The sequence below is a fragment of the Ziziphus jujuba genome, chromosome 6 (genome assembly GCF_031755915.1).
Source record: "Ziziphus jujuba cultivar Dongzao chromosome 6, ASM3175591v1".
NCBI classification, from domain to species: domain Eukaryota; kingdom Viridiplantae; phylum Streptophyta; class Magnoliopsida; order Rosales; family Rhamnaceae; genus Ziziphus; species Ziziphus jujuba.
Genome location: NC_083384.1, coordinates 3,035,001 through 3,056,851, shown reverse-complemented (window position 1 = coordinate 3,056,851; position 21,851 = coordinate 3,035,001). Strand labels below are relative to the sequence as shown.

The following is a 21,851-nucleotide window of genomic DNA, read 5'->3' as shown; positions in this document are numbered from 1 at the left end:
TGACCAAGCTGCCAAGTATTGGAAACAGGATATAGTGCTTACCCGTCGAAGTTATATTGCAGCACAAAAGGCGTTTCGAATGAGAACACTATTTTATTCTAACTATTTTTTTATTTTATATATTTTTTATTTGTTATAATTAATTGTTTATGAATTGTTTGTTGTCTCTATCAAAAAATTTCATCATATCCCTTATCCTTCTAAGATTGTTCTATTTCGTCTGTTATTTCATTGGGATAAATGATATACAGATAAGTTAGAAAATATATTTCTTTTATGCTGTTAATAATAATAACTAATAAAAGTAAAAGTGACCTTCGAATGACTGAATAGAAATACTAGTATGTCTCTTAGTAATGACTAATGACTGTTCACATGGTTTGGAAAAGAGTAATAGTAATATATCTATGTAAGGCATAAAGTGTCTTCATTTTGGAACTTCTAATTGAGATATGATTACATTAGGTTGCACAAAAAAGAATGCATCAATTCAAAGCCCCCCAAAAAGATTTTATAAGATTAAAAAGGTCCATTATGCGCCCCCTAGCTATGTCATAATAGATCCGAACACTTACCCTGGATCTACTTCCAAATCATAATTGCTCTAGTGAATAACTAAAGAAAATAGATAGATGGGAGATAGAAGATAAAAAACTAAGTCTAAACATCTCTCAGAGGTTCACTAATTACTTAACAATTGGCAGGTCTCTTTGTATGTGTTGTCCAAAAAGGAGAGGACTCAATGATTATTCATTCATCAAAACCAAAAGTTAAAATTTTGGTAGATTGGGATCCCATAAAAACTTCTTTCGAGGAATGGGCCAGGCCAGGTCATTTCTCTGGAACAATAGCTAAAGGACCAGATACTATCACTTGGATCTGGAACCTACACGCTGATGCTCACGATTTTGATAGTCATACCAATGATTTGGAGGAGATCTCTCGAAAAGTATTTAGTGCCCATTTCAGCCAACTCTCCATCATTTTCTTTGGCTGAGTGGTATGTATTTCCATGGTGCTTGTTTTTCCAATTATGGAGCATGACTTAGCGATCCTACTCACATTGGGCCTAGTGCCCAGGTGGTTTGGCCAATAATGGGTCAAGCAATATTGAATGGTGATGTAGGCGGTGGTTTCCGAGGAATACACATAACCTCTGGTTTTTTCATTTTTGGCAATCATCTGGAATAACTAATGAATTACAGCTCTATTGTACTGCAATTAGTGCTTTGGTTTTTACAGGCTTAATGCTTTTTGCTGGTTGGTTCCATTATCACAAAGCTGCTCCAAAATTGGCTTTGTTCCAAGATGTAGAATCTATGTTGAATCATCATTTGGCAGGGTTATTAGGACTTGGGTCTCTTTCTTGGGCAGGGCATTAAGTACATGTATCTTTACCGATTAAACAATTTCTAAATGCTGGAGTAGATCCTAAAGAGATTCCACTTCCCCATGAATTTATCTTGAATCGGGATCTTTTGGCTCAACTTTATCCTAGTTTTACTGAGGGAGTAACCCCCTTTTTCACCTTAAATTGGTCAAAATATGCAAAATTTCTTACCTTTCGTGGAGGATTAGTTCTAGTAACCGAGAGTCTATGGCTGACCGATATAGCACACCATCATTTAGCTATTGCAATTCTTTCCGAATAGCAGGTCACATGTATGGGACCAACTGGGGCATTAGTCATGGCATAAAAGATATTTTAGAGGCTCATAGAGGCCCATTTACCGGCCAGGGCCATAAAGGTCTATATGAGATCCTAACAACATCATGGCACACTCAACTATCTATTAACCTACCTATGTTGGGCTCTTTAACCATTGTTGTAGCTCACCATATGTATTCGATGCCCCCTTATCCATATCTAGCTACTGACTATGGTACATAACTTTCATTGCTCACATATCACTTGTGGATTGGTGAATTTCTCATAGTTGGTGCTGTTGCACATGTAGCCATTTTTATGGTAAGAGACTATGATCCAACTACTCGATACAATGATCTATTAGATCGTGTCCTTAAACATCACGATGCAATCATATCACATCTCAACTGGGTGTGTATATTTTTAAGCTTTCACAATTTTGGTTTGTATATTCATTATGATACTATGAGCACTTTAGGGCATCCCCAATATATGTTTTCAGATACTACTATACAATTACAACTCGTCTTTGCTCAACAGATACAAAACACCCATGCTTTAGCACCTAGCGCAATGGACCCTAGTTCAATAACAAGCACCAGTTTAACTTGGGGGGTGGTGATTTAGTGGCCATGGGCGGCAAGGTTGCTTTGTTACCTATTCCATTAGGAACCGTCAATTTTTTGGTACATCACATTCATGCATTTACGATTCATGTGACGATATTGATACTTCTGAAAGGTGTTCTATTTTCTCATACTTCACGTTTAATACAAGATAAAGCAAATATTGGTTTTTGTTTCCCTTGTGATGGGCCTGGAAGGGGGGGTTGGGACATGTCAAGTATTCACTTGGGATCATGTCTTCTTAGGGCTATTTAGGATGTATAATCCAATTTTAATAGTAATATTCCATTTCAGTTGGAAAATGCAGTTAGATGTTTGGGGTAGTATAAGTGATAGTGGTAACTCATATCACGAGAGGTAACTTTGTGCAAAGTTCCATTACGATTAATGGGTGGCTCTGCGATTTCTTATGGGCACAAGCATCCCAGGTAATTCAGTCCTATCGTTTTCATTATCTGCATATGGCCTTTTTTTCGTAGGTGCTCATTTTGTATGGGCTTTTAGTCTAATGTTTCTATTTAGCGGGCGTGGTTGTTGGAAAGAACTGATTGAATGCATCGTTTGGGCTCATAATAAATTAAAAGTGATACAAACGTAGGACGACCTGCTCGTAAACCAGTATTATATTAGCCCAGATCTAATTATGTTCAAGTTCTAATGGTCACCTTGACCCCTAACCAGCCCGTGTGATACGAACCTAGGACGACCTGCTCCTAAACCCGTATTATATTAGCCCGGATCTTTAATTAAGTTCAAGTTTTAATGGAATGGACCTCAACCCCTAACCAACCTGTGGTTAGAAACCTTGGTATAATGTAGATGCCACAATAGGGGATGGAAAACCTATTGATAAGTGAAGCTAAAACAACCAATTCTCTAATCGTGTTTTAGGTGTTCTCAAAGAACAAAGAGATAATTAATCTCACAAGTATTTTCTCTATCAAATCAAAGTTGTATTCATATTGAAAAATAAGCCTTTAAATAGGCTTTGAAAGAAACAAAGTAAACCCTAAAAACCCTAGGTAAAACAGGCCACACAATAAAGAGTTCTATGGTGGCCGAAATTCTCACTCCTTTCCTAAACTAATTTGGATTAATTAATTCCTTTATTTTGAATTAGGAATTAATTAATTTACAATGAAAATAATAAAATAATAACTTTCCTAAACTTATTTTTCCAGAAAATAAATAAATAAAAACTAAAAAGTAATGGTAATTTCCTAAAACAAAAAGTAGAATCAAATTAGGAAACTATAATACTAGCTTTTTGACTAAGTTGACTTTGACCAATCTTTGACCAAATTGAGCTCCAAATCAGCTTCTAGATGCTTTGTAGGATGCCAAATAAACTGAATATGAAGGCCCACACGTTGCCCATGCTTGGAAAAATAAGAAAAGGCTAATACAGTAAAATACAGTAAAGCCAGCAAGCAATACAGCAAATTCGGCCAAATTGTTGAAGCTGTCCGTACAAGCCCTTTTTGATTGCATTTGAGGCTGATTTAACTTGATTCCATGACCTCTTAGGCATATGTATTGAACCCATAAAGCATTGGAACCATTTCATGCTTCTCGGACTCAAAAAATGTACCAAAACCGTCACCCGGGTCCGTATCGGCTTCCACCACTTGGATGCTTAGAATAGGCTTTGTATATTCAAGTATGGACAAGCTCTGTTGAGATTGATTACCCCCTGTATAAATACTTCCAGGTTGTTCTTAAATCTCTTAATTTGAGCTCTTGTGATTGGCCTAGTCTTCATCCGTGTCGAGTCAGCACCCCAGCGGGTTATCGGTTGAGCGGGCTCGGGCGGAATCACATCATTCCCCTCCTCTTGAAAAGGATTTGTCCTCAAATCAAGATCATCACCTGCAGAAAAAGGAGTTAAATTAGCAACATTAAATGCAGCACTCATGTTATACTCACCCGGTAAATCAAGCTTGTAGGCATTCTTGTTATTCGGCTCCAAAACTTGAAAAAGTCCATCCATAGGCGACATGAGCTTTGACTTTCTTTGTTTAGGAAACCTTTCCTTTTGTAAGTGAAACCAAATCAATTCTCCTGGGTCAAACACTATTACAACAAAATCTAGAAATACATGCTCATTATGGTAAAAATTACACTTTTTAAAGTTAGCAAACAATGTTTCCCAAATTTTCAAATTACCACTAAGTAAAGCTCTCAACAATGCAGATAAAGTTCTATGCAATAAAGACATCTTTAAATAAGTATCTTTAAAATTCATGGTCAGCAATGATTTCTTATTCATAATTACTTTATTAACATCACCAAAGCTAAGATAAAAATTTATATTTTTCCTTTCTTCTCTTCCTTTTCCTTTCTCACTCACGGCCATCTCACCTTCCTCACTCTCGGCTTTTGCACCAAATTTTTCACTCTTGGTTTTATTAAAATTTTTCCACACAACCTGAGTATTAGAAGACTTACCTTGGACAGCAAGCTCACCTTTTCCCTCTTGATTGGATGGTAGTCCACTTGGAATTTCATTTGGGAAGACATCTCCAAATTCCTTCAAAAGAGAAATCATTGAACTAGGCAATTCAAGTTCTTCAAAGTTAGTTTGATCAGTAAAATAATTTTCTTTATAAATCATGACCAGCAAAGGTTTCGTACACTCAATAACCTTATTAATATCCCTTAAACTCAAATAAAAGTTGCTACTTGACCTTTCTTTTCTTTCTTTTTCTTTTTCCCCCTTGGATTGGCGCAAACCTTCGGATTTCCCTTCCTTCTCCAAGCTCTCGGGTTTGCCACTCTCTTTCCCCTCTCTTTTGATTTTTCCTTGATCTTTCCACTCAATATGAGTCTTAGAAACCTTACCTTGATCAACAACCTCATTCTTACCTGCTTGAAAGGATGGTGAAGCCGTTGGTGCCATACTTGCTTTTTCCTTAAGCTTTTCGGCTTCTCTCCTTTGTTGCATTTGTAATTGGTCTTTGTAAACCTCTTTAGGAGATAATGGTTCCAGCTTGACCTTCTTCCCTTTAAACCTGAAAACAATACTATTTTCTTGACCAAAATGAGTAGCATCTTTATCAAATTGCCATGGCCTACCTAATAGTATATGTCCAGCAATCATGGGTACAATATCACATAAAACTACATCCTCATATCTACCTATATTAAATTTTACATTGGCTTGTTTATTCACTTTTATTTCACCACTATCATTAAGCCATTGTAATCTATAAGGTTCTGGATGTTTAATTGTTTTCAAGCCTAATTTATCAATTACAAGATTACTTATCACATTAGTACAACTCCCACTATCTATAATCATGCTACAAATTTTACCTTGTATTTCGCAGCGAGTGTGGAAGATGTTTTCTCTTTGTATCTGCTCTTCATCTTTGTAGACAGCAAGTACTCTCCTTGAAACCAAGCTCAACTCGGCATTAGATGTATCTACAGGTTCGGCTTTATCTTCATTGCAATCCTCCTCTTGCTCGGTTTCAGCCTCACTTTCTTCACTCGCAGATTCCAGCTCACCATCACCCTTTAATACCATTATTCTTCTATTTGGGCATTGGCTGGCTATGTGTCCTCTTCCTTGGCACTTAAAACAAATTATTTCTCTGGATTTTTGAGGTTTAGGATCAGATTTTATCTCACCTCTAAGTGCTTGGATAGATTCGGTCTTGACCTCCCTTCTTGGCCGGTTGGTAGTTTCTTCTCCTAATTTCGGCTGCAACTTGTTTTCATAAGTGGAAAATCTTTTCCAGCCACTTGAACTTATCCTTCCACTGCTAGAAACTCCTCGAAACCGTGTACTAACACCCCTCCTCTTGAATTGGTTCTCAAGCTTAATGGCTACATGCAACATCTCCTCCAATTCCAAGTATTGTTGTAATTCAAGTTGGTTGGCAATGTCACGGTTCAAACCACCAAGAAATCTCACCATTGTTGCCTCTCTATCCTCATTCATATTCAGCCTCATCATTAACATCTCCATCTCTTTGTAATAATCCTCCACGGACCTACTTACTTGAGACAAAGATTGAAGCCTTTGATGCAGCAACCTATGGTAATGAGATGGCACAAACCGCTTTCTCATGGCTCCTTTCATTTGACGCCATGTTGTAATCAAGTCATCACCAACCCTCCTTCGGGTGCTTTGCTCATTTGTCCACCATTGGAGTGCATAATGGCCAAACTCCATTGCTGCCAACTTCACCTTCTTACTTTCCGAATAGTTGTGGCAGTCAAAAATCATCTCCATTTTTTCTTCCCACTCCAAATAAGCTTCGGGATCACTTTTACCCATAAAAGGTGGGATGTTAACCTTGATATTTCCCAAATCATCATCTGTATCTTCCCTCCTATATCTCCCACGGCCAGCTCTATCTTGGACAGCAAAGGTGTCATCCATACCTTCCTCAAAGTCGCCGTCGAATGGCTCCTCATCAAATTCCTCTCTCGGCCTCTCGCGACCTCCTCGTCCTCCATGGAATTCTTGCCTATTTCTTGCATTCGGCCTTCCTTGTGAGGCTTCTAGTCTTCCCACTCTTTGATTTACATGCTCAACTTGAGCACTAACCCGCTGTATTGATTCCAAAACAGCTCTCATGTCCACTTGGTCTCCACTCCCGATAGCTCGGTCATCGCCATGGAATGCTATGGACTCTTCCTCATTGATCCTCAAGGGTGGATCCCCTATTCTTATTCTAGAATCTGCCATGTTAGTAAAATACTGCAAAAATAAAATAAATCCTCACAATATTCACTCCCGCACGTGTTTCACTCAAACAAGGTCTCAACACTCGTGTTTGTGCACTAGTTTCGACTTTTACCCTCTTTTAAGCTCTCACACTCTTGCCTTTTTCCACTCAATGAATTATCTCAAAGTTCTAATTAAAACACCCACAAAACAGCAATTAGATCACTAGTATGTTTTAATTAAATTTATCAACAAAGCAGTAGCAAAAAGTAGGCAATACCGAAAGAATCCAACAAATCCTAATTTTTCTTCTTTCTAGACAAGAAAACACAAAATAATGGGGAAAAGTTGGAATTTTTTGAAAACTGCACCAGATGGTAGTAGATTATGAGTTCAAGAATAAAATTCCAGAAAAAGAAATTCAAATACGAACAAGAATCAAAGAGAACAAAATTATAGAAAAGTGTTGGTTGTTGTTCTTGTAATTCAAGTTTTGTATCAATTCCTTTATCTAATTTTAATCCAAATAATTTAAGCACCCAAAATCCAAATATCCAGCAGCAAAAATAATTCTCCAGCAACTCAAATATTGAATAAATAATAAAAAACCAGCAGCTCCAACAAATTTCCAGCAAACAAATCAAACTCCAACAAACCGAAATATTTTTTTTTCTTCTTTTTTTCTTATTTTTTTTTATTCGGCTTTACCTTTTTTTTTTTTTTTTTCACTCACAGAACATAAACAACTGCAGTAGCAAGAATAATTACCAAAATTGCAATTCCAACTCCAAAACAAACACCAAACGCGTGACCTCCAAATAAACAAAATGTGCAGTTTTTTTTTTTTTTTTTAAATGTTGCCGCAAACTTTTTTTTTTTTCTTGTTTTCTTTTTTTTTTTTGAATATATGAATGCAAATATTTAAGACTAAAACAGCAAAGAAAAATCAATAAAAACCAAAATAACAAGAACAATGATAAAAGACAACCAACAAACTAGGAAACAAAAATACGATAAAACTAGGAAATCCTAATCCAATTAGGAATGAATTTTTTTTTTTTTTTTAAGATGCTGAACGTGTATAGGATGGATGCAACCTTAACCTAATTCTAAAATTGCAGAATAACACAAAAACAAATAAAGCAAATAAAGATAGCTCAAACCTGAACAAAATTTAGCTCTGATACCAAATGATACGAACCTAGGACGACCTGCTCCTAAACCCGTATTATATTAGCCCGGATCTTTAATTAAGTTCAAGTTTTAATGGAATGGACCTCAACCCCTAACCAACCTGTGGTTAGAAACCTTGGTATAATGTAGACGCCACAATAGGGGATGGAAAACCTATTGATAAGTCAAGCTAAAACAACCAATTCTCTAATGGTGTTTTAGGTGTTCTCAAAGAACAAAGAGATAATTAATCTCAAAAGTATTTTCTCTATCAAATCAAAGTTGTATTCATATTGAAAAATAAGCCTTTAAATAGGCTTTGAAAGAAACTAAGTAAACCCTAAAAACCCTAGGTAAAGCAGGCCACACAATAAAGAGTTCTATGGTGGCCGAAATTCTCACTCCTTTCCTAAACTAATTTGGATTAATTAATTCCTTTATTTTGAATTAGGAATTAATTAATTTACAATGAAAATAATAAAATAATAACTTTCCTAAACTTATTTTTCCAGAAAATAAATAAATAAAAACTAAAAAGTAATGGTAATTTCCTAAAACAAAAAGTAGAATCAAATTAGGAAACTATAATACTAGCTTTTTGACTAAGTTGACTTTGACCAATCTTTGACCAAATTGAGCTCCAAATCAGCTTCTAGATGCTTTGTAGGATGCCAAATAAACTGAATATGAAGGCCCACACGTTGCCCATGCTTGGAAAAATAAGAAAAGGCTAATACAGTAAAATACAGTAAAGCCAGCAAGCAATACAGCAAATTCGGCCAAATTGTTGAAGCTGTCCGTACAAGCCCTTTTTGATTGCATTTGAGGCTGATTTAACTTGATTCCATGACCTCTTAGGCATATGTATTGAACCCATAAAGCATTGGAACCATTTCATGCTTCTCGGACTCCAAAAATGTACCAAAACCGTCACCCGGGTCCGTATCGGCTTCCACCACTTGGATGCTTAGAATAGGCTTTGTATATTCAAGTATGGACAAGCTCTGTTGAGATTGATTACCCCCTGTATAAATACTTCCAGGTTGTCCTTAAATCTCTTAATTTGAGCTCTTGTGATTGGCCTAGTCTTCATCCGTGTCGAGTCAGCACCCCAGCGGGTTATCGGTTGAGCGGGGTCGGGCGGAATCACATCACCGTGATTAGAAACATTGGTATAGAATGAAGACGCCAAAATAAGTGATGGAAGGCCTATTGATAAGTCAAGCTAAAACACTTATTCACTAATGGTGTTTTAGTTGTTCAAAGAAAACAAAGAGAATTTAATCTCACAAACAATTTTTTGTATATAATAGAAGCTTAATTCTTATTGAAAAATAAGCCTTTAAATTGGCTACAAAGTCATGAAATAAAACCTTAAAAACTAAAGAGAAAAATCGGCCATACAAAGTAGTTTCCTATGGTGGCCAAAATTCTCACTCCTTTCCTAATCTAATTTGGATTAATTAATTCCTTTATTTTGAATTAGGAATTAATTAATTTGCAATGAAAATAATAAAATGGTAACTTTCCTAAACATATTTGTTCTAGCAAATAAATAAATAAAAACAAAAAATTAATGATAATTTCCTAAAACAAAAAGTAGAATCAGATTAGGAAACTAAAATACTAGCTTTTTGACTAAGTTGACTTTGACCATTCTTTGACCAATTTGAGCTCCAAATCAGCTTCAATATGCTTTGTAGGATGCCAAATAATCTTATCATGAAGTCCCACACGTTGCCCTTGCTTGGAAGAAAGAGAAAAAGCCAACTCAGCACAATACAGTAAAGCCAGCACAAAATACAGCGAAAACTGGCCAAATTTACTAACTGTTTGTACAACCCCTTTTTGGACAATTTTGAAGCTGATTTGACTTGATTCCATGTCCTTGTAGACATATGTATTGAATCCATGAAACATTGGAACTATTTCATGCTTCCCGGCCTCCATAATTGCACCAAAACCACTACTCGAGTTCATACCAGCTTCCACCATTTGTATGCTCAAGATAGGTCTTTGATCTTCAGGTATGGACATGCACTTTTGAATATGAATTACTCCCTTGATAAAGGCAGCAAGATTGTCCTTAAACTTCTTAGCCTGAGCACTAGTGATCGGTCCGGTCTTCATCCGTATCAGGTCGTCACCCTAGTGGGTTGTTGGTTGAGCGGGTTCCGACGGATTCGCATCAAAAAGTTGCTCCTGCTACTTAGCCTAAAGCCTTAAGCATTGTCCAAGGACGTGCTATAGGAGTAACCCATTACCTTCTGGGTGGAATTGCCACAACATGGGCATTCTTCTTCCCAAGAATTATTGCAGTAGGATAATGACTAGGAGGATTTGAAAGGCATTATGGCATTAAGTTTCCAAGGTTTAGCTAAGGCTTATCTCAGGACCCCACTGCTCATCGTATTTGGTTTGGTATTGCTATTACTGAGGAACGTCTTTACCAGAATATTTTTGCTTCCCATTTTGGGCAATTAACAATAATTTTTCTGTGGACTTTTGGAAATATATTTCATGTAGCTTGGTAAGGAAACTTTGAGGCATGGGTACAAGACCCTTTACGGGTAAGACCTATTGCTCATGCAATTTGGGATCCAATTTTGGTCAATCAGCTGTGGAGGTTTTTACTTGTGCCGCGGAGGGGGGGGGGGCGGGGGCTGGCTCTTAGCCCAGTGAATACACTTATTCTGGTGTTTATCAGTGGTGGTATATAATCGGTTTAAGTACTAATGGAGATCTTCATAATGGAGCTCTTTTTCTATTATTTATTTCTACCATATATTTAATAGCCAGTTGGTTACACCTACAATCAAAATGGAAACAGAGCATTTTTTTTGGTTTAAAAATGCCGAATCGTGCCTCATTCATCATTTATTAGTACTATTCGAAGTAAGTTCCTTGGCTTGGACAGGACATTTAGTTCATGTTGCTATTTTGGGAGCCAGAGGGGAATACGTTCGTTGGAATAATTTCTCAGATGTATTGCCGTACCCGCAAGGATTAGGCCCACTTTTTACAGGTCAGTGGAATCTTTATGCTCAAAACCCCAATTCAAGTAGTCATTTATTTGGTACCTCCCAAGGGACCAGAACTGCCATTCTAACTTTTCTTGGAGGATTCGATCCATAAACACAAAGTTTATGGCTGACTGATAATGCTCATCATCATTTAGCTATTGCATTTATTTTTCTTATTGCTGGTCATATGTAGAACTAATTTCGGGATTGGGCATAGTATAAAAAATCTTTTAGAAGCATATATTCCTCTGGGGGGCGACTAGGGCATGGACATAAGGGTCTTTATGACACAATAAATAATTCGATTCATTTTCAATCAAACCTTGCCCTAGCCTTTTTAGAGGTTATTACTTCCTTAGTCGCTCAACATATGTATTATTTGCCCGCTTATACATTCATAGCACATGACTTTACTACTCAAGCTACTTTATTTACTCATCACCAATACTTCGTAGGATTCATCATGACAGGGGCTTTTGCTCATGGAGCTATATTTTTTATTAGAGATTACAATCCACAACAGAATGAGGATAATGTATTGGCAAGAATGTTAGACCATAAAGAAGCCATTATCTCCCATTTAAGGTGGGCCAGCCTCTTTATGGGGTTCCATACTTTAGGACTTTATGTTTGTAATGATGTCATGCTTGTTTTTGGTACTCCAAAGAAACAGATTTGATCGAACCTGTATTTGCCCAATGGATACAATCGATTCATGGTAAAACTTCATATGGGTTCGATGTACTTTTGTCTTCAACGAATGGTCCCGCATTGAATGCAGGTCAAAGCATATGGTTGCCTGGCTGGTTAAATGCTGTTAATGAGAATAGTAATTTTCACTATTCATAACAATAGGACCCGGAGACTTCTTTGTTCATCATGCTATTGCTTTATGTTTACATACAACTACATTGATCTTAGTAAAAAGGGCTTTAGATGCATGTGGTTCCAAGTTAATGCCAGATAAAAAGGATTTTGGTTATAGTTTTCCTTGTGACGATCCGGGACGAGGTGGTACTTGTGATATTTCGGCTTGGGACGCATTTTGTTTGACGATTTTCTGATTTTAAATACCATTGAATGGGTGACTTTTTATTGGCATTGGAAGCACATCACATTATGGCAGGGTAGTGTTTCACAATTTAATGAGTCTTCCACTTATTTAATGGGATGGTTAAACAATTATTTATGGTTAAACTCTTCACAACTTATCAATGGATATGACCCTTTTGGTATGAATAGTTTATCGGTTTGGGCATGGATGTTTTTATTTAGACATCTTGTTTGGGCTACTGGGTTTATGTTCTTAATTTCCTAGTGTGGATATTGGCAGGAATTGATTGAAACTTTAGCATAGGCTCATGAACGAACACCTTCGGCTAATTTGATTCGATGGAGAGATAAATTGGTGGCTCTTTCCATTGTGCAAGCAAGATTGGTTTGGTTAGCCCACTTTTCTGTAGGTTATATATTCACTTATGCGGCCTTCTCGATTGCCTCTACATCAGGCAAATTTGGTTAATTCTTTTTTTTATGTGTTGTATTATCCTCGATAATATCATATCTTTCGATGGAGAAGGGTGATTGCCTTATTATATTTCTACGTCTAGGATCCGACTTGTATCATTGAAACTAAACTAATAGGAATTCAACCATTATGGCAAGAAAAAGTTTGATTCAAAGGGAGAAGAAGAGGCAAAAATTGGAACAAAAATATCATTTGATTCATCGATCCTCAAAAAAAGAAATAAGCAAAGTTCCGTCATTGAGTGAAAAATGGGAAATTCATGGAAAGTTACAATCCCCACCCCGTAATAGTGTACCTACACTCCTTCATCGACGTTGTTTTTCGACTGGAAGACCAAGAGCTAACTATCGAGACTTTGGTCTATCCGGACACATACTTTGTGAAATGCTTTATGCATATTTGTTGCCCGGAGCAACAAGATCGAGTTGGTAAGGATTAAACAATCTCTTCATTTTTCTATTCATTTCTACGATCGATGATCATAGAGGGCCCCTTTACCATTATGTATAAATGGGCTATCCTATTTGTACAGATATGGTCGAGAGGCCCGTTCAATCCTTGTTTGCCCATTAGTTTCCCACTTGTCTTTTCATCACGGGTAGAGTAGCTTGGTAGCTCGCAAGGCTCATAACCTTGAGGTTAAGGGTTGAAATCTAGTCTCTACAACATTTTTTTTTGACAAAAACTTTTAGGTTTGGTTTTGTTAATTTGTTAACTAGTAATTGATTACCATTTTTCTTTGGGAGCGGGGGAAAAAGAAGGGGGGATAGAACCAATATACTATTGTGATCAACTTTACTTAATCCTTTATTCTGTTAACTTAAATACATTAAGTTATTATTCCAGGCGGATAGCGGGACTCGAAGCTGCATCTTCTCCTTGGCAAAGAGAAATTTTACCATTCGACTATATCCACATATTTTTTTTCTTTTTTGATACAAAATGTATAGATTATATTGGAGCAAAGCTAGGCCAAATACTCTCTTTCATTTTTATATTTTATGTTATTTATAGTATATATAATTATATATATAATATAATTTTAAAATTTATTATATTATGATATAATATTTGTTTATATAGTTTATATATAATTTATAATACATATTTATTTCATATTTATATAAACAAAAATTTACAAAACAAATACACAAATACAATATGTTTGAACCCTCTCTCTAATTTTTAGAATTTTTTTCTTTATTTGTATTTTATTTTTGGGGCTTATATGGAATTTTAATGTGTCTCACAACCTAAAAGAATTCGGGGAAGGGTCAATTGTAGATTTAAAGCGAATAGGTTCAAAAGATGAGAGAATTAAGGATACTCACTAGAAAGACTAATCTAATCCATAATGATGTACCGGAATATACAACATTTTTGTTACCCGCCCAGCCATCAGGAGAAGCAAATAAAACGGATACACTAATCAGTAAGATTGATGAAGTAGCAATTAATGCAAAAACAGCCAATTGGAAAGCATTAGTAATGTTTCTAATCCTCCAATCGACTAACAAAAGAATGATACCATTTGATCTCTTTATCAGCCAAAAAATTGTAAAGAAACAAAATGTATCATAGAAGTATTTTACCATGACTCCATCGTTGATTCTATATGACTTATTACCGACTTTAGCCACTTTTTTAATTAAGGCATAGAATCGAGGGTGGCTTTTTTAGTTTACAAAGGGGCATGCTGGATCATGCATCTATATATATACAGACAGATAGGCCTATAGATTCATCCCTGATATCTTTCTATAGATAGTAATGGTAACAACTCATATGTCCATGTTCAATTCAACGGAAAAAAAAAAATAGAAATTAGCTTTCAGAGAGATGGCCGAGTGGTTCATAGCTTCGGTCTTGAGAACCGGTATAGTTCGAAACAAAGAACTATCGAGGGCTCGAATCCCTCTCTCTCCTTTCTTGGTTTGGTGAATAGATTTGTTGCTTTTCTCTATTTTATTGGTTTTTCGCTTTTAGTATCATAATGGGAAATGGCTCAGCTGAGTAGGATAGCCAAGCCAGAAAAAAAAAATAGATATAAATGGATTGAAAAGAAAGGAAAGAGGAATACTTTTTAAATTTGACTTGACCCACCTAACCTAATATGTATGGTGGAATCAAATTGATTCCTACTTTAAGCATCAGGCTTCCCATCTCAATTAAGACAGTCATGGAAAGAGCAAGTTCAAAATCACAATCAATTCCTTTTTCAAATCCTACAGTAGCTGCACGAGCCCTTCCCGCATGCCATAAATGACCTAAAAATAGGAAATATCCTAGAACAAAATGAGAGGTAGCTAACAAACTTCTAGGAGAGACATAATTGACTGCATTGATCTCGATCGCTATGCCCCCCATGGAATTTAAAGAACTTAACGGAGCATGAGTCATATATTCCACAGAATTTCGTTCTTGCCAAGGCTGGATGTCTTTTTCAGCCTACTCAAGTCCAAACCATTGGGGCCCCTTAGAGGTTCTAACAATGGAGCACATAGATCCCAAATATGCATAGTTTATCCTCCAAAAATAACTTCCCTAGTCGAGGAGCACATTAGATATTTACCTAAACCAGTAGGTCTTTGAGCGGATCCCACATTAGCCCCAAGATGTTGCTCTCTAACTAGAAAAGTAAAGGCTTGAGCTTGAGAAGCTTATAGTCTAGTAGGACCGTAAAACTCACTAGGATAAGCGGTATTATTGAACCAGACAACGCAACAAGCAATAAAACCAAAAACAGATAAAGCATCTAAACTATAAGACAAGTAAGCCTCTACAGACCATACAAGTGCAAGGCGAGCCCATGCAAAGGGTTTGGTTAAGATATGTCATATTCCACCAAGTATACAAATGCAACATAACCATACATGTCCTCCAATTATATCCTCCAAATCATGCACACTAACAATCCACCCCTCTCCCCCAAAAGGTGATTTTAGTAAATAACCAAATACAATACTTGGGCTAAGTGTCAAGTTGGTATTTTTTCTTACATCCCCCGCCCCCCCCCCCCCCCCCAAAAATAAAGAGCCTTGAACACTAGAAGAGAAGCACCTATACCTAACAAGATTAAGTGAATCCCAAAATTGTAGTCATTTTATTTCTATCTTTCCATACGTAACCGAAGAATCGAAAAGATTCTTCAAGAGTTTCAGTCCCCAAAGTGCATGATAAATACCGCCAAGCCTAATACTGGAGAGGAAATTAGGTGAATTACTCCAGACACAAAGTATAGAAAGGTGTAAGTAAAATTAATCCTTGTTCATACATCGGTTTCTCTGGTACGAAATGAGCCACTTCAAATGTGTTCATTGCTCTGGCCCAGAATAAGATTAATCTGGCATGAGCTACATGAGCCCCAAGTAGTTTACTGGATAAGTTGATAAGTCGGGCATTTCCGGCCCACCATACGAAACCAGTGGTTTCTTGGTCACGACCAGCGTAAGCTAAAGTTCCATTACAGAGCGTTTCCACAGGGTAGAACCTCCTCAAGGAATATAAGGTTTTCATGAGGCTGATATTGAGCCACCATCCAAGCATGAATACCTTCATTTAAGAGAACATTTTTGGTGTAGAAAGTCTCAAATTTCGGATCTTCCATTGCACGAATTTCCTAAAAAATGCAGTCATAGGCACGTAGATTCAGGGCTAGACCAACTACTCCAAGAGCACTCATCCACAAACCAATTACTGGTACAAATAACATTAAGAAATGTAACCAACGTTTATTGGAAAAAGCAACAAAGATTTGGGACCAAAAGTGGTTAGCGGTGACCATTGAATAAGTTTCTTCAGCTTGAGTTAGGTTAAAAGCCCGAAATGTATTTGCACCATCACCATCTTCAAATAAAGTATTTTCTAGGGTAGCACCATGAATAGTGCATAGCAAAGCAGCACCCAATATCCCAGCAACTCCCATCATATAAAATGGGTTCAATGTCCAATTATGAAACCCTTGGAAAAAGAGGATGAATTGAAATATAGCTGCTACACCAAAACTTGGCGCAAAGAACCAACCAAATTAACCTAGCGGATAAATCAAGAATACAGAAATAAAAGCCGTAATTGGACCGGAGAATGCGACTGCATTATAAGCTCGTAATTGAACAAATCAAGCGAGTTGAAATTGACATAAAATGAAACCTATTAGTCCGAAAGCACCGTGAAGAGCAACAAAAGTCAATAGACGGCCTAATTGACACCAACAAGTAAAATCTCCTTGTGCTTTAGGGCCCATAGTAACAACAAAGAGTGTGCTAAACTATTAACAAGAGTCGAAACTGCAGCGGTTAAGAAGTTGCAGCCTTCCAAATAGGAACTTGCTAATCCAAGGATATACCATGAAGTTACAAAGGTTGTACCTGTAAACCAACCCCCTAAGGCAAAATAGGCCCAAGGAAAGAGAAATAGACCGGAACAACCTACAAAAATGAAACGGTCCCTCTATAAAGAGTCATCCATAATATCAAATAAATCATTTTCATTTTTATAAATTTACCAAGGGCTATAGTCATAGTGATCCTCTTACTCAACTACTTCAACCATTTTCGAGCACCTCGTAGCATTTTCAGAACGTTGTGGCTTCTTTTAAATAGGTTTCAAATATAAAAAAATTTATTGGTCTTTAACTCGACGTAGTAAAGTAAAATCCCTGAACTCAATTCCGTTATCCTTTCCTATTCTTAATGACCACCTGAACCATGAATTGTCTTATGATTCATCAATCAAATAGACACATCAATCAAAAGAACTGTTCAAGAAAAAAGCAATCCCTTTTCTCACTGCCGATATATTCCTCCCGTTCCATCAACTAATCTTATTCTTGAATCCCGTTATGAAAATTAATAAAAATAAGAATTTGTATGTGTCTTAAACTACTACAATATCATATATTTTATTGCTTTCTATTTTACCGTTTCATTTTCTTTTAATAAACCTCATATTCCATTTATCTTATTCTATTATTTATATTTAATTAAATTAATAGGGTATTGAATTTAATAATAGGAGACTATAAATAAAAGTCTCTTTCTTGCATCCATTTTCCATTAGATTATCGGGAAAAAATATTGTATGTATCCATATGGATGGAAGTATTTGTTACATGAAACCATGATCTGATAGATATCTATCTACGTACCTAAAATAGATACTTATAAATTATGAAATATATATAATAAAATAGAAAGGGATCTTGTCTTGTGTTCTGGAATCAAAGAAAGGTGTTTTAAAGGCCTCTTATGTATGTTGTGCTTGGAATAAATCTTTCGCTGTAAAGTAAGGGAATGGAATGGCATTCCTATACAACATATAGAAACAAGAAGATTTATTTAGAATATTGAAAGATTCTTGCGTAGTCCAGAGAAATATGAAAATGAAAAGAAAAAAATCCACTGTTCCAATTTTATCTCTAATCAAATTTTAATATCAGAATAGTGGATATAGTTATGATTCAATGGGTTAGGTCCACTTAATTTTTCTTTCGTTGATTTCTAATTGATTTGATTGGAATAATAGAATAAAGTAATAGGAATATTTGGAGATTCAAGTAGACAACTTAGCATTATTCATTATAAACTTATCATTATAATATTTATCACAATATAATAAACACAATAACAAATGTTCAACTTTATAACTATAATTACTAGAAATTACTACACTTCATCAGTATTTAATAGAATTTCAATATAAAAATTAATTATATTACAATTACATTTTATGGTTTGTTAATTTTTTATTACAAATGGAAACAATATATCTATAAATATGAATACTGCCATTGGAATTTTATGAAAAAACCAAAGCCCCTTATCGGATTTGAACCAATGACTTACGCCCTACCATGGTGTTACTCTACCACTGAGTAAAAAGGGCCCGTTTACTTCAACTCCTGAATAAGCTGCTAGTTACTATGAGTTTAGTGTATATACTTATTATATGTTATATGTCTATAGACATATCTTATACGTTTATACATTATAATCTATGTAATAGATATATCTTAGACACATAGTGGGTCATTCAGGAATGCTCAATTTGATTTACCTAGTGAGTATAGAATATACTAGTTAGTGTAGGTAAAAAAAGGTCTATTGATATTGGATTTGATAAATATCAATGCAATGAATTGTTTTTAGACTGGCCGAACCTAATTTCTTTCCATTATTTTCCATTATAGCGAAATTCGTTTGAATGATACATATATCTACCAATTCAACATAGCTCCAAAATATTTTATCGAAGCAACCGCTGATAAAGAAATTCGGCTTGTCCTCTGAACCGAAAAAAATTTAGAGAAAAAAATTCAATAACTTATCATTTTTTTTATTTGAATTTCCTATCTTAGTGTGAGGTAGAAATATGCCCACCTGATCTTAACAATGAATAAATCGATGCATGAAAGTGTAAGAATGGGGTTTAATTCCTCTTTCTGGTAGACCAATTACTCACCAAAAAGTGCTATCCTTTGTATTAATTCATACCATTCCCATTCTATTATATTGTATATTGACAATTTCAAAAAACTATTCATACTATGAGCATAGTAAGATGGCAGTCGGGCAAGTATGCCCCCATCATCTAGTGGTTCGGGACATCTCTCTTTCAAGGAGGTAGCGGGGATTCGACTTCTCATGGGGGTAAGGTACTATGAAAGGAAGTTGATCATGGACTATCAATAAGCATGAAATTGCTTCTTCCTATCCTGGGTTGAGCAGTTAATGGGGACAGACAGTAAATTCATTGGCAATATGTCTATGCTGGTTCAAATCCAGCTCGGCCCAATAATTTGCCAATCTACCATGATATAACCCATTTGTTCTTTTCCCAAAATGCTTGATCCCAATAGGAAAAAAAGTAAAAGTTTTTTATATATCTCTGCCACTATTTAGTTACTCTATTAAAAATTTCTTTTTTCCAACAAAATTTGATTTTTCTAATGATCTAGATTCATATCAGGATCGGTAAGTGTAAAGGCTAAGGACAAAAGTAAAATAAAGAAAAACAAACTTTTTCATTGAAAGATTGATTATCCAATTGATTTGGCAATAACAAAAATATTATTGGTAATCCATGCCACTTTCGCTAAAGCGCATATCCATATGGATAGAAATATATCACTTGCTTCTCTATTCCAATATGACAATTCTAATCAAAAATCTAAATCGAAAGTGTTTGAATGAAATCATTAATAATAGGTATACTGTACACTTTATTTTATTACATTATTTCCCTGGGATTGTAGTTCAATTGGTTAGAACACCACCCTGTCAAGGTGAAAGCTGCGGCTTCGAGCCTCATCAGTCCCGATGGATCCAACTCCAATAAAATAACAAAAATACACCAATTCGTCTATCCATTTTTCTATGAAAGGGAGTACAAATAATTGAATTTCATTCCCAACCAGATCCCTCATTTTTTTCATTTCGATTGTTTGTTTAGATTTGGTTAAAATCAACGGTAAGGTAAGTGTAAAAGCGGTTAGATGATACTTCATCAGATGATTGTACAAGGATCAGATGATTGTACAAGGAAGGCGGTAAGTTATAGAAAAAAAGAATGGAAAAGAATGATAAATCAAAATTTAAATTAATATAAGGAATTTCTGATTGGATCAAGAATCAACCTTTGAAGTCGGTATGGATAAAAGATCTTCCTATGTTATACTATTCAATTTTTGATGATGAATTGATTCGATAGCCCAGATATTTTTATTTATGACATTCGTTCGACTTGATTACATCGAGACATAATTCATCCCATTGAATTTACAAATGAAAGATTTATCATCTCTATGGGATTAAATCCCGAGTTATTGCTAATTAAAGAAAAATGAAACGATGATTGCTACTGCACTGTTCATTCTAGTTCCTACTGCTTTCTTACTTATAATATACATAAAACCAGTAAATCAGAGCGATTAATTTGAATTAAACTTGACTTTTTAGTTCTTATCAATGATTGAAGAAAAGAAATAAAACAAAAAAGATTCTAATTTCACGTATTAAATGAATGAAATGAACAAAATAGGATCAGCATTATTCTATGAGAGACGATAGTATGGTAGAAAGAAAGGTTCATATTTTTCTTTCTACCATAATATCTAGTATTGCCATTGTACTGTATAAAGTTTATTGCCTAAAGATATAGGTTAATTTAATATATATCAATCTACATTATTATCTTCATATATATAGATATCAATTCCATATGTAAATTACATAGTGTCGTGTCCCAATTATATTTCTTCATCTAGTTCTATTTAATTTGTATTTATTCCAATTAATAATCGAAACTAATCAAAAGAGAACTCTTATTCATATGATTCTAATTCCTGTATTTTGGATTATTTTTAATATGAATCCCAATATCCATTGAAAGAAAGAAAAAAACCAATGAAGGAAAAAAGGGTATGGATAAAATAAAAGCAAGTAATATGTTTGTTAGCATTCCGACAAAGAAGTAATTGATTGAGCAATTGACAGAGGTTCCGAGGGGTTTCGTGGGAACTTCTTCGGATTTCAAAAAGGATTAGTAATCCTCATCGATTTTTAACCTTTGAACCATGATATGAAATGAGTTCAATAAAGCAAGCATAGCATAAATAAAATCTATAAAATAATAAACCACATAATAAAACAGGCGGTAAGTGTGCAATATGTGACTCGCCCAAGGCAATATTTTATTATATGGAGTTGTAGTATCTCGTTGGACAACCACTATGTTGTTTCCCATAAAAAAATGTGTATCCATGTAATAACAGATTTCTTTTCTATTTGAACAGTAAAAAAAAAATTGAAAAAAAAAAGGTTCCGTTCTAATCCATTGACACAAATAGTTCACGATAGAAAATTGAGTTATCTAGGCCTTACAGGATTGACAGGGTGAACTACCAGTTTTCGGATAGGAGATATCCATCCTAGTCACTATCGATGCATTTGCCCTATTGACTTGTCTGAAGGAATCAATATTGGACTTATTGGCTCCTTAGTAATTCATGCGAGGTGCGGTCATTAGAGGTCTTTAGAAAGCCCATTTTATGAAATCTCTGAGAGATAAAAAAAAGTACGGATGCTTTATTTATCACCAAGTAGAGATGAATACTATATGGTAGCGGTAAGGAATTCTTTGGCACTGAATAAAGGTATTCAGAAAGAACAGGCTGTTC

General features: G+C 35.4%; 2 pseudogenes; both read left to right on the top strand.

The window, feature by feature from the left end:
* The first annotated feature begins 742 nt into the window (after positions 1–742).
* Positions 743–10,452, top strand: LOC125419946 (photosystem I P700 chlorophyll a apoprotein A1-like; annotated as a pseudogene).
* A 57-nt stretch (positions 10,453–10,509) lies between these two features.
* Positions 10,510–12,212, top strand: LOC132804237 (photosystem I P700 chlorophyll a apoprotein A2-like; annotated as a pseudogene).
* Positions 12,213–21,851: the final 9,639 nt, after the last annotated feature.